Below are 14,757 nucleotides of genomic sequence, written 5' to 3'. Positions count from 1 at the left end.
CACCTGTCTGCTTGTAGCTTGGTGGCCTGTTCATAGTTCATACCGTGCATTTACGCCCTGATGCACAAGTCTAGACAACTCTACCACAAGATGCAGTCGAGTGCCCAGCAGACGGTGACAAGGAGCATCTCGGGGGGGGGGGGGGGGGGGGGGGGGCCCGACGTCAGCTAGACCTGATGAATACAATGAGGGGGAACGAGACTGTAAATTTTAAGTGTTCATGTTCGTCCACGTCGGTTGGGCGTCCCGGTGTTGCTGACATGTTTAGAGTTCAAAGAAAATGACTCGGACAGAACTGCAGGAGCAACCCCAAAGTGTTCCCGGACTGCATGCATACATCCGTAAGTAACTTAGTTCGACTGGGGTGATGCAGGAGGTTCCCCTCTTGCCACCGTGCTAGAGCAGGGTCACCGACAATGACAAGGCTTCTAGATGGACCGGAAGGGGGCCATGGGCCAACTCGTCAAGGCACCGCCGACCATATCTGCAGTACGTCATTGCAAGAAAAAAAAGGGGGGTTTTGACTGAATTTGGTGTTAACTGTATCCTCCTGGCTGATAATTGGAATTATTTTCTGGCTAGTGCCATGGCATAAGTCACTCGCATCGCCTCATCTGCGAAGGTGCCCCTTAGAGTCATCGAGGATTCTCTCGAATTGATGGGGTAAGATAAGAATCCACTGATCTCTGTCTTTTTACCTGTCAACATAATTTCTGGTGTCCTGCGTTTCTGACAGAGATTTTCGGTCCTAATTCAGCCACACTCAGTGTTCTGTGTTTGAGATCTTTATATTGCAGCAATGGAAAGACACCCCTGCACTACAGGAAAAGAAATTAAAGCCGTGTACCCAAAAAACTCGGCTTTATATCGATATAAACTCAGTTTATATATAAGCCGAATAAAACTCCCGGCTTATATGACACGGTTTACACTCGATCGGCTTATACGCTATAAGCCGAGTGCCAGTGGAAAAACTCTCGGTTTATGTATAAGCCGTGTGTTGATATGAGGCTCTCGGCTTACTAAAGTAACATGACGGCAGCCGGGAGATAACGGCCACGTGTTACCGTCAGTATAAACCGAGTGGTACACGTTTTATCTATAAACTGAGTGCCCTCGAGCACTACACGGTTTAAATATAAATCGAGTGCCTGCATGAGCCACACGGTTTATATATAAACCGAGTGCCCACGAGCGCTACGTGGTTTGAATATAAACCGAGTGCCTAAGCAAGCCGCACGGTTTAAATATAAAACTAGTGTCTGCACGAGCTGCACGATTTAAATATAAGCCGGGTGCCTTTGTACGCGGCTTATAGGCCATCTGTTGTTTCACATAGCCTATAAGCCGGGTGCCTGGCATCTGGAACACTCGGCTTATACAGCTCCCCGTGGCATAATATAAGCTGCTCTATGACGGCACCGTCAACCACTTCTATTGCAGACACGTGGCAGATGTCTTTGTCGAGTGTGTGCTGTAAGCCGTGTGCTTTTTCTCGTAGATACCGTGTGGTTCACATAAGCCGTGAGCTTTTTTGTGGTTCACATAAGCTTCGGGTGGTCGACGGCGGGCCACCATTTGAATCTGTGCGAGAACGACGCCTTGGCTGTTCTCCAGTTGTCCCTAGCAATCACAGCGAAAAAGGTTGGCATTTCTTCTTTCACCTCTCCTCTCCAATAATGTGGATCTAGCTAGGCAGCAAAATTAGTTCACGGATGCAGAAACTCACCTTGGTAGCTTTAATCTGAAACGGCCATGGTACATCAAAACTCGGCTTGGTAGCAGGACCATTTTTTTATTGCAGAGCTGAAAAATTGTTCACCGATGCGGAAACTTGATCGATGCATTCACATTTCACACTATATATGTTTGTCTGATCTGTATATGTGCGTTTTCTTAGGGCAGCAGGGCTCATCAACCCGGTTCTATTTGCTTGCTGAAACCTGTGAGACAGGGCTGAACGGCTGATACAACAACAATGTTGGGTCCATTTGGATGCTGCCCTTAATTTTACCTGATGATACAAGAAAAGGAGTTTAACTTAATTTTTACATTGGGTATCAATGTGTCGTGTGCCCAACGGCTGTGTACTAAGTACTAACCATGTTGATTGGGTCAACAGAGGAGTGGAGTAGGAGCAGCAACTGTATAATCCTAATGCTGGAGGAGGACAGGTCCAGATGCAAACCCTGAGGTTGCGTTGTACTGTATGACTCGGACCACAGTGAGAAGGTTTCACTATGTTAAGATTGTGTTCACTGTGTCCAGTATTTATTTGTGGGGACTGTATTTTTGGGTGGGTTCTTGCATGTTTAGGCAGGGCTTTCCTATAGTTTTCTTTTGGATAATCATTATGTTCTATTTAATGAAGCTTGCGCAACGTGTAGTACTAATTCATTAGCTTTCTAGGTTCCCTCCTGTAACTGGTCTAAAGTGCATCTACACAGACTGTTCGAGTACATGCTGCACAGTAGCTGAGTCTACGTCTTCTTAGCAAGCTTTCTCTGCTACTGTTATGTAAACTACTAAATGGTAAGGATGGCAATAGGTAGGGTACGGTGTGGGTACAATAATCACATACTTAGGGTTAGTGGTTGCCCGGTGACGCTACTGTCGCGAGGCACATGGCCTCGAGTTTTATTTCCTGGGTCGGATTTGTTCGGCTGCGGGATTTTGTTTCTTGAATAGTATATGGTTGTGTGCATCTAAGGATGCAGAGGCCGCGGTTATCCTCCTTTTCAAAAAAAAGTTCTATTATGTTTCGTTGGTCCTGGAAACAGACTCCTGCAAAAATGTAGGAAAAGACTGCATACCATAGACCAAAAGTGGCCAAACCCTTTCCCGAACCCTGTACAAGTGGGAGCTACATGCACCGGGCTGCCCTTTTTATCTGTTTCGCTGGCCGGGCTGCCCTGTCAGTGAAATGTGTATGAGCAATCTAGAACAAAATATGAGATACACTGATGGATGATGGTAGGTGGGAAACGGCAGAAGCTGGCTCCAGGACTCATTCGAGGCATGTGTTAATGCTATGAAGAGAGCAACTAATCGTGGTATGTGCCGAATTACCAATACCTGAAGAATGCTCTGTTGTTGCTTATACAACTTTGGTTCTTTTCAAGTTATGTTTGTACTATTTATTCCAGAGTTTTTTATGGTGTCGTGAAGGCGCTTCAAAGAAGTCTGAAAGGCATATTCTATGTTCACGTGGCTGAACAATTTCCCTGGCTTTGTACAGCCTTTGTATCCAGCGACCTTGAATTCCTCTATAGCTTCAGAACCAGTAATAGGAATTTTTTGTTGTTGTTGCTTTGAGAGCTTTCTTGTTGGTAGTCTTGTTTGTTGTCTGCTGCTGACCCTGAGTATTTAAATGCTGCACAGATTGAGTTTGCATGTCAGACACTGGGGCACCCCCTGCTGAACTTAAGAGGGTGCAGTTGCTGAACTTGTAAAGGTGCAACAAGACTGATCTGAGGGTTGATCTACTGATTAATTTGTTGGCAGGAAGTGTGGAGGGAAGTGCAGTGGCGGCATCTGCGCCTGACCAGACTGATCGAACTGCTGGAGGAGTTGTTTTGCCAGAAGGCGTTTACGTGACGTGTAATGTCTGTGATGTGACTAGCAAGTTCGAGTCCGTTCGATTCTGTTTCGGCTAGAAGGCCAGCCTACGGGTCCATCTTCTTAGCTAACTCTAGTTACTACTATCGGATGAGCTTTAAGCCCGTGGTGTCACTCAGTCGGTTTTGGGGGTATTTGATAAAATGATGCGCTTTTGATTGGTTTGGCAAAATGAACCAGTAAATGAGAAGGATAATTTGAGGACAACCCCATTCTAGATATTTTGTATGTTCTAGAATATTTTCTATCTTGTAGATTAATAATTATCTCATCTGTGTAGTTACACATAAAGTAGACAACCGTGCATTTCAGAAATCTTGGTTAACACCAGATTTATTTGTAGTGTTATTTAAGGAAACTTAAAATAAACAAAATGCATACATAAATTTGCATTTCATCTAGTTAGTAAAGCTTTATTTATGAAAAACTGTCATTTTATATTTCTATGATCTATAGTTTAAGAGGCCATGTCTCTCAAAGGAAACACACCTAAATCCTTTCCTTTGCATTTTCTAGTATTGACACTACAATTATATAATAAAATCAGTATTTAATTTTTATTGTTGCATTAATGAATGATTATTTTTTATTAAACTTTTTGTGATTAAGATCTTATGAAATAATTATTTTTGTAATCATAAATAAGTAAAAATGTTTTGTATAAAGTTTCTTTCACATGACGCAGCAAAATGCACGAGATTTTATATTCTTTATGTCCTTGTCGGCACGATCAAACCTCTTCATTATGCTACTACAATAACTTAAGGGATGGCGGTGTGAGACATGAGACGATATTCATCGGAACGATCAACGACTTCGACGAGGAAGAGCATCAAAGTGGTGATAGCTTCACTATGATGTATTTTTATGTAATAAATGTATACGTGTGCATTGCTGCGTTGTTTTTTTTTTTCATTAGTGAAAAATTTGTACATATTGAACTAGTGTCGGTCATTGGCATTGGCAGCCTCATCCATTATAATATTTTGAGGTTTGTGCCGCTACGTGTCATCATGTTATAACGGTTCAATATCAATATTTTAGCTTTCAACTTTACCTCTGCCTTCAAAGGATCAAGAATGATACCGTCTATGTCATCTATCAATGAGGTGCGTGAGACTTTCCTCTCATCAATAACCTTCTCCATGTTCAGAACCAAAGTTTTTTTTAACAATTCAGAATAGGCGGGAAGAGGCTTATACTTTTTGGTGCACCATTTGGTTCCATGCTCAGTTTTCTATTTTACGAAAGGGAAGTGGCGTTTTGTTGGTGCAATTAGTGAAGATGTGCATGAAAAATGTGGATATGGTGGCTTGGCTGGGGAGCAATTGTGATGGATGATGGGCTGATGGCAGATGGGAAACCAACTACAGAACCTGGATGGCTCCAGGTCTCACTTATTCCAGGCATGTGTGGTTAATTCTACGAAGACTGTAGCTAATCTTGGTGCCTTGGTTCCATGCAAGACATTAATTGATCCTGCCATTGAATTCTCCATGTTTTCTGTTTTATGAACAATCTGGACAATTGTCATAGAAGACGGTGATGGATGTCCAGACGAGTGTACATGCCTAATGTTATGAAGATTGCCAGGTAATCTCGAAGTACAAAGACCCGACGGATGCTCTCTCTATTACTGGTAAACACGGACAATTTTGTTTTGCAACCCAAAAAGGGAAAGGAGAAATGGAGCGAACAACTGATGGTTTCCCTTTTGGTGTGATGGCAAACTGCTCTGCATCTTAATTGATAATACCATCTTGATTCTATCTCAGTTCGGAAACAGTGGGGTGTCAATCCCATTTTTGTTGTGATTAGTTTGAATATTTTTTCAAATTCAAAAAAAGTACTTCATAAATTTGTATTCATTCTTCCAAATTTGTGTTTTAAATTTAAAAACATTTAAAAGATACCTGAGTTTTTCTAAAATGTGACACTTTTCAAATCTGCGAATAATTTCTGAAAACTCATGAAGATTTTCAAATTTGAAAACATTTATCAAGCTCGTGATTATTTTCAAATACAAAATCAAAAAATATTTTTATAAATTATGAATATTTTATAGAATTATTACATTTACAAAATTCCTGTTTTCCCCCAAATTCTAAACATTTTCCCAATCATGACATTTTTTAAATATGAACGTATTTTTAAATTTCGTGAACATTTTCCTAATGTAATTTTCTAAATCAGTTATTAATTATTAGTAGCCAATAGTGTTCTTTTTGTCAAACCAAGAGGCTGTTTTTTTAGGAGTATACCAGGAGGTTGTTGGTTTTCTCTACTGATTGTTTTCTCATAATGGTGAACGGTAGGGGGTAAAAAGTGAGCAGAGAGGACTGAGCAACCGACATGATAGGACCGCACCTAGCTCTTGTGAGCCCGAGCACCGAATCGCCACTTCCCCTTTTCTAGTTTTTTCTTACAATCCCAGAGTTTGTTATGGTGTTGCGGATGACTTGTTAGCCAAATTAGGAGGCACTTCGTAAAAGTCTGGATGCTTTCCCTGGCTTTGTATCCAGTGACTGTTTATTTCTCTACTGCTTCAAAACCAATAATGGGATTATTTTTTTTCTTTCAGAGCTTTCTTGTTGGCAATGTTGTTTATTGTCTGCTGCTGACTCTGAGTATTTGCTTGCTGCCTTGTAAGAGCATCTCTAGCAGACCCATTAATAACGTCAAACTTATAAAATTTCGGCGGATCCACGGTTTTGGATCAATCTTGTGTCCAGAACAAACCCTGTAAAAGTTTGCGGAACCGTAAACATTTTACAGGCCATTGAAAACGCGAGCCTCACACATATATCTATACCGTTTGGAGGGCAGTATACATGCCACAAACTGGCCGGAATTCTCCGCTCTCCACGCGCGCCGCCATCCATACCAGAGGGCTCCAGCCATCGATTTCTTGCGGCTCCGGCGAAGTCCGGCCTTCTCTTTACGTTTCCTCGCCTCAATCAACCAGCTCGAGAGTGCCCCGTCCTATTTCTCACAGCGGCGGCCCGCGTGCGTCTGGCGGGCGCGGGCGAGCAGTGCGCGACGCCAGCGAGCGCGAGGAGCGGGCGAGCAATCTGAGCGGCACAGCGCAGGCGAGCGGGTGGATGAGCTGCACGGCGAGGATCTCGGGAGATATTCTCTTTCATTGCCCGGGTTTGCGGGCTGTGTTCGGCCGCAACCGATTTCGGCCTTTAAACCATGGTTTTCTCGGCCCTTATCCAGGGTTTAAGAGTCGCGGTTTTAAAAGGTCTGCTAGTGATGCTTTAACAGCGAGGGAATTACAGGCCCAAGATGTGTGCGTTCCATCAACCTATTAGAGGCGGAGTCCTTAGGCCGGCTCATCTTACAGTTGAACTATTTCTCTCCTACTTCACCTGCTGGTGCCTGGTGGACGCCTCCTGTTCTCTAATGTCACCATAACTGACAGGTCTGTTTATTTGTCTACAAGGTCGCACATTCCGATTCTCGAGTGGATTACAAATGATCGTTCCCTATGCACTTGGTCAGTATAGCTGTTATTTTTCTGCTTTCTATTTTACGGAAGACAACGCAAGTAGCCGTAGTCTATTTTGCTAGTGTTATCAGCGAAGAGAATGGTTTTTCAGAACCCGGGTGCCTAGACACCCTATTATCTATACCGTCCGTCCAGAATACGGTGCATAGAGATCTGTGAAACACACTCTAGGGACCGAATCAATTAGCAGGTATGCTGCTTCATTAAGCGCACGAACACGAACTGCTTTCTCTGACCTGGCACTGTAGCAGAGAATTGACTATATTTCAAGGAATCTGGGCCTAGTCTAGCCCTGTTCCTCCTAAACTGATTTCACCTTTTCAGATATGCGTGAAGTGTACAGACTCTCTCCCTCTTTTGTCTTTTCTACTCTTTTCTTCCTTCACATGTGAGTTGTCACTCATGTCGGGATAGGTCACGGGCCTAGTACCTACTGCCACCGATATCAGCTTTGTCCTGGATAAGCATGCTGCTGCTGTTAATTGTCTGCGGCACCACACTAAGAAGCACGGATCTCAGCGGGCCTCAACAGATAGGATAAGGGGGTGTCGGGACACCCAGGACCTGTCACACCTTTTCGTATCAGCGAAATGTCTGTGGACTCATCCGAGGCATGTGTTGTTAACGCTACGAAGAGTGCAGCTAATCCTGGTAGGGGCCGAGCTACCAACACCTGAAGAATGCTTTGTTGTTGCTTATATAGCTAGGTACAACTTTGATTCTTTTCAAATTTTGTTTGTACCATCCCTGCAGAGTTTATTAAGTTGTTAGCCAAGTTAGGAGGCGCTCTACAACTCCGTTACAGTTGAAAGACATTTATGATGTTCGCGTGTCTGGACGGTTTCCCTGACTTTGTACAGCTGGCGACTGTGAATTCTTCTACTGCTGCAGAATCACTAATAGGATTTTGTTTCTGTTTTGAGATCTTTAATTTCTGCTTGTTGGTAGTCTTGTTTGTCGTCTTTAGTTTTTTCTCGGGAAACTCTTGTTTGTTGACAGCTGCTGACAATGAGTATTTTCTTCTTGCAGAGGTTGAGTTTGCATGTGAAAGAGTATAGGTTCACTCTGCTGAACCTGAGGGTCAGATGCAGTCATGCAGAGGAGGCCATCCACTCTCAAGGTTGATCCACCGATATGTTGGAAGTGTGGAGGGAATACTCACGATGACGGTAACATCTTTCTTTACGTGTTTGTCAGAGTATGGCTCCGGATCAGAACCCTCCACAGAAGGTGACGTATATAGGTACGGGGTGTTGCTATTAGAAATATTTACTGGAAGGATGGTGTGAGATAAGCCATGAAGCGTTACGATCATCTTTAGGGCCCTGCGGTTGCCCGTTGTTATCCTGTGGCCTGTGATATTGTGGTCTGGCAAGCCTGTTTGTGGCTTTGGGGTGATTCTGAAGTCAGCATTTCCATTTTTCATCCATTATTATATGTTTGTCCAGTATACATGTATTTGTTTCTATAACATGGAGTATCCATTGTCCCTAAAGTTGTATTGTCTTTACTCTTTAGCCTGAAAGAAGTGCTGCTCTGCTTCGGAGCGCTAAAACTGAAAGTGCTATTCTGTGTCACAATCTGGTTGCTTCTCAGATTCTTGTCATCAAAATTCAGCTCTTCGGTTCTCATAGTATATATACTGATGGCTTTGGCTGCTCAAATGGTATGGTTCTTGTGATCTTGTCATCTCCAGGCCTTTATTAAAGTTAGTCATATCTTGCTGCTGCTTTGATTTCGGACCCAAGTGCGTGAAATTTGGTGGCATTTTTGCATCCGTTGGTGCTGCATGAATATTGTCAATGCAATTTGTGTCTCTGTCTTTGTTAATATATTCTCCAGCCTCTCAATTACAAAATTTAGGGCTTTTTTACCATTCAACATTAAAAATCTGATTATAAATGCTTTGGATAATATTGTATTGATAATTATGAACACAATATTTTTTTGTATATGAATCCAATGTTATCAAGTTTATGTGACAAACATTTTATAGCGCCGAAATAGCAACTTTTTGCACGCAGCAGAGCGCTGGCTCCAGCGGCCGCTGCAAAATATTGCGCGCGCGAGCAGCTCCAGCAGGCACGGTAAATTTACAGCACTCACACCTAGCACAAACAACATTTGACACTCAAATAGAACCAAGAAGATCAAACACAAAAAAAATTCAACAATAAATAGTTCAATTTATTACACCTCAAACAAATAGTTTATCTTCCAATACAACAAATAGTTCAACAATACAACATCAAACATACAAATCACTAGTTTGTCAAACATTCCATGCCCACCACTCCTCGGTTATATCCTTTTGAAGATCATCATGCGTTTCGGCACGTCGAATGGCATGATTTAGAGGCAACAAATCCGGCCACCCTCTCAACCCTCCTCCGCACTCGCACGGGGTGTCCCAGCAACTCATACTGAGAGTAGTCTAAATCTTGCCCTTGCTGATACTCGATGATCATGTTATGCATGATCACACAAGCGTTAATGATGTACCAAAGGATCTTTTGATCCCAAAATCTAGCCGGTCCTCTCATAATAGCAAATTGGGTTTGTAAAATCCCGAAAGCTCTCCCCACATCTTTCGTAGCCGCCGCCTGAGCATTTTGGAAACTCAGATTTTTCTTACCTTCCGGTTTTTTTCAACGGCTTGACAAATGTTTGCCACTCTGGGTAGATGCCATCCGTAAGATAGTAGCCATGCATAGTTGTATGTATGGCCATTTGCTACAAACTGCACCTGTGGCAGTTCACCATTTGCAATCCTATTCATGAGTGGTGACGGTTGAATAACATTGATGTCATTCAAAGATCCTGGATTTTAAAAAAAGCATGCCAAATCCAAGTCTCCTGATTGGCCACCGCTTTATGGATTATAGTGGAACCTTTTTTCTGGCCATGAAATTATCCATGTCATGCCTTAGGACAGTTCTTTCAACTCCAATGCATGCAATCTATTGAGCCAAGCATACCTGGGAATCCGTGAGCTTTATTCATCTTCAAAAGCCTTGCAGCGTCTTCAATATTGGGAGCTCTCAAATATTCCGGACCAAACACTTGCACGATTCCAACCGCGAAGCGCTTGACACACATGATGGCTTGGCTCTCACCCATGGCCAAGTGGTCATCAACTAGAACAGGCGGAATACCGTATGCCAACATATGCAAAGCGGCTGTCACCTTTTGAAAGGTGCTATGCCCGAGTTCTCCAGCGGCATTCCTCCTTCGTTGAAAAAAATGATCATGACTCGCCAGTTTCTCTGCAATGCGTTTGAACAACTCGATGCTCATCCTAAAACAGCGTCGAAAGTACGACTTGGGGTATATGGGATTATCCACAAAATAGTGCCTCATCAATTTGTTGTCGGCATCGATCTTATCCCTCCAAATTTTCTGACAACCCATAATCGAATCACCGTTCTTTGGCTTTTTATTGACGTGCATAGCTAAGATCATTGCAAGGTCCCCATCCTCTTGAATATCAAATTCTTCGTCAGAAGAATCATAGGACTAACTCATCTACAATATTGAATTTAAACTTGTCTATATAAAACTACAAACATCATGCACCAAATTCATCTACAAAATATGAAGTATAAGCAATACATACCTTGCAAGTGTTTTGTCAAACACCTTGTGGGCACCGAGCGGCAGTGGGCGGCCGGACTCTGTTCGTCGGAGGAATGGTGCGCTTGAGGGGCGTCGGCGACGAGAGAAGGTGGAGGAAGCAACTGCGGCGCGCGAGGATAGGCTGGGGAAGCGCCGTCGGGTCGCCGGAGCAAATGGCGAGGTGCGGGCGATGGCGCCAGCGCCTGGATCTGGCGGTTGGTGGAAGTCGCGCGCGGGAACAGGCACACGTAATAAGCGGTGCGTGATGCCGTTTTGCTCCGCGCGCTGAACGAACTATACCGCGGGCACGGTTTTTGTGCGTCCGCCGGAGCGCCCGTTCCGGCTGAGCGCGCGCAAAAAGGCAGTTTTTCCCGCGCGACGCTAAAATCGTGCGCCTGTTGGAGATGCTCTTAGTCTGAAGAAAAAACAGATCACCCATTTGAACCACCATCATTGCCTTCTTGCCTCCTCAATCCGACCCAACACCAATGTGCACTAGAGCTACCGCTCCGCCGACCATTCCACCCCCGCGCGTGAAATCTCTTCTTTTTTATCTACCTCGTATCAATCATGTCGCCGAGACAAGAATGCACACGAGGTGCACGACAAAATGCACGAGAGAGAGAGAGAGCATCTCAAAAATGAAAAAAGAGGAGAGGAGAGAGAGGTTGATTGCCTTTTTTTTAAATAGGGAAATTTTTGTTTTTAGTCCAAGCACTAGAGAAACTTTTTTCTGAAAATAACAAGGGACGCAACACGGTTGGGCCATCCACTTGGGCTTAGCCCACTCACGCACCGGTTTACTCTCCCATTCTCCGCCGTCTCCACCGCGATTCTCCGCCGTCTCTCTCTTGTGCCCCACCGACCTCCGACTGCGTTTTCAGCCAGCGCCGCCAGGCCATGTACACGTCGTTCTCATCTGCGTCCCCAATCGACGATGGTGGTGGTCGGGATGCAGTCCTCGCCGGCGCTCATGCTGGGTGGCCTCCGGCGGTTGCGGGGCCTGGAGCTGCGCGTGGTCTTTGAAGGCGGGCCACCATTTGAGCCTGTGCGAGCCTGAGCCACCCCGTGAGCCGAGCTGTTCCCCACGGCGAACAAGGTGAACATTTTTTCATTGCACATGTGTAGATCTTAGGCAGCAAACATTACTGGAAGCTCAGTCCGGCATAGCAGTAGTTTTTTGATAAAGGGTCCTTTTATTAACTCAGAATGTAGCATCAAGTGGATACAAAGCATAATGAATGTCACCCGACCTCTGCATAGCTAAGATGCACACAGCCTTAAACGAACAGTCTAGCAGTAGTTTAGTTCTGAATCTGAATTGCCTGCTCTGCTTCCTTGTTCGTTCAATGTATGTGTATGCAGTATGCTCAGTGTTGTTGTTACTGAACCTCAGTCATTTATTTACTCGACCTCAGTCCACAATAGTTTTTTGTTAGGTCCTTGAGTCGCCACTGAATCTACGAAATCCACTATGTATACATGGGTCGACAGTCACACATGTTTTTTTTACTGACAACTTATGCAGTGGAGACATCCAAAGGCATAACAGAGAAGGCAAACACTTTCATTCGACCATCAGTTTCCAGAAATTGTTTGTGGTTTTTGAAATGTTTGAGTTTTTTCAAATATACACAATTTAGAAATGTGTTCGCAGTTTCATACATAATTCACTTTTTCTCCATAATAATATTTCGCGGTCAAAATTTGAAAAACGTTCGTATCCGCGCTTGGTTTTGTTCTTAAGTATTTGTGCTGCCATTTTTACCCCTAGCTTGCTAGCTCAAGTGGTAGGAGTACTACTTGTGAAGCACTTGGTCTTGTGTTCGAATCCCTCGACATTTTGCCGCAGTTAGCGGCAGATAGGAGCTCCCCGATCCGGCTGCCCAGTAGATTGGCACTTACCCCTAAAAACAACACAAAAGCAGACTCGCGCTTGAGCCAATACAGCGCATAGGTCGCGCTAGAGCGACGTAGCGCGCACCCCTCGAGCCCATGATCCAGCGTACTGGCCGACCCATTTATGGTTTATTCCCTACCATCTTTTTTGTTTTTTATGTTTTCTCTACCGGTTTTTCTTTCTTTCTTCTTTTTCTTTCCTTTTCCTTTGTTTTTTTACTTTCTTTTTTCCTTTTCCTTCTTCTTTTCTGTTTTGCTTTTCTTTTTATATTTTTTCTCTTCTTGACCTTTTCACTTTTTTTGCATTTTTCTTTTTGTGAACATTTTTTTGTTCACCAAATTCAAAGCATATTCAAGCATGTAAAAATATGTTAAATAATTCAGAAAATATTCATCAAATTCCATTCTTTTTGTTCATCAGATATAAACATGTTCATTTAAATTCAAAAAAATTCATCAGAGTTAAAAATGTTCGTCAAATTCTATTATTTTCATTGTTTTCAAAACATCTTCTTCAAATTCAAAATGTGTTCATGAATTTTTCAAAAAACAAATAATCAAAACAAAAAAATCGTTGAACTAAAAATATGTTCATCATTTTTTTAAATGTTCTTGAATACAAAATTTGTTCACCAAGTTAAAAAACTGTTGCTGTAATTCAAAAATTTGTTCATCAAATACACAAAAATGTTCTTCATTATTAAAACATACTCATAAATATCTATCATAAAACTAAAAAATGTTCATTAAAATTAAAAAATGTTCATTCTTTTCTAGCTCACAAACATTTTTTGAATTCAAGAACTGTTTGTAACAGTTCACAATTTTTTGGAATTTTTAGAGCTTGTTGTAATCCCGAATTATTCTAACATAATAAAAAAAATCATAAAATGAAAAAGTAAAAGTGAAAACAAAAACGAAATACAAGCTGTCATGAGTGGGGCCGCTTCACGCGCCAAATAAGGGCTCACGACGAATAGCACCAGTGGGAGGAGAACCGGACTCCTACTTGACGCCTTATGCGCCAGTTTTTGTTGTTTTGCCAAACCGGCGCACAATATTCGATCAGGTTGGACCGGCCGATCAAATAGTTTTTGCAGGAACTTCTCCCGGGTTTGTGAAGTTCTAGAAGCTTACTAGGCCTTGTTTGTCTTTTTGCTTTTTCTGGACTGGTTGTTTTCTGTTTTATTTCAGTTTTTTCTTTTCTTTTCTTTTCTATATTCTTTTTAGTTTTTCATTTTTTGATCCTTTTCCGCTCCTTTTCTTTTCTTTTTCTTTTTTATTTGCGTGAGATTTTTTTAAATTGAACCTTTCCAAATTAATGAACTTTTTTCAAATTCATTAATATATTTAAATTGCGAATGTTTTTCTAAAATAATTTTTTCACAAACCTTGTAATATTTTAAAATTATTAATTTTTGAAAAAATATAGTGAACATTTTTCAAATCCAACAAGTAAATCGATGAACTAGTTTCAAATCCGTGATTTTTCCAAATTTATGATTTTTTAAATCAATGATCTTTTTTTAAAATCATAAATTTTTAAAAATTCCTGAATGTTTTTTTTGTAAATTCGTGATTATTTTTGAAGAATAACCAACCAACTTTTTCTATTTCATGATTTTTTCGAATTTGCATAAAAAATTCAAGTTCGTGAATTTTTTATTTCAAGAAGTTTCTTTTTGTTTTTTCCGTTAATTAGTTTTTGGAATTTTTATTTCATTTTGCTTTTTGTCCATTAGCCAACGGTTGACCGGCCGACTAGTCAACCATTGACCAAATGAACCAGGTGCACCCCGTATGATCGGTCGGCTCATATCTGTGGACGCGTGGATTCCAGAACCCCTAACCAGCACAAAAGGGGACGATTAGGGAGGTCTGGAGCAGAAGGATACTTTCAAGGTTATTTGACGGTAGGTCACCAAATAGGGCAAAAAATAGGGCCATATAATAGGGCACAATTGCTCCAACAGCCGCTCGAAAATAACGTAACTGCAAGGAAGCCGCATCAACAATTTTTTGCCCATATTTTACATAGGACAAAAAAAAAGAACAACAACATATTAAACCAATGTTCAAAATATCGTCTTATTCACCGATTTATCATCTACTCG

The sequence above is a fragment of the Triticum aestivum genome, chromosome 7D, assembly GCF_018294505.1.
Source record: "Triticum aestivum cultivar Chinese Spring chromosome 7D, IWGSC CS RefSeq v2.1, whole genome shotgun sequence".
Lineage (NCBI taxonomy): Eukaryota > Viridiplantae > Streptophyta > Magnoliopsida > Poales > Poaceae > Triticum > Triticum aestivum.
Note: the sequence above shows the minus strand (reverse complement) of the source record.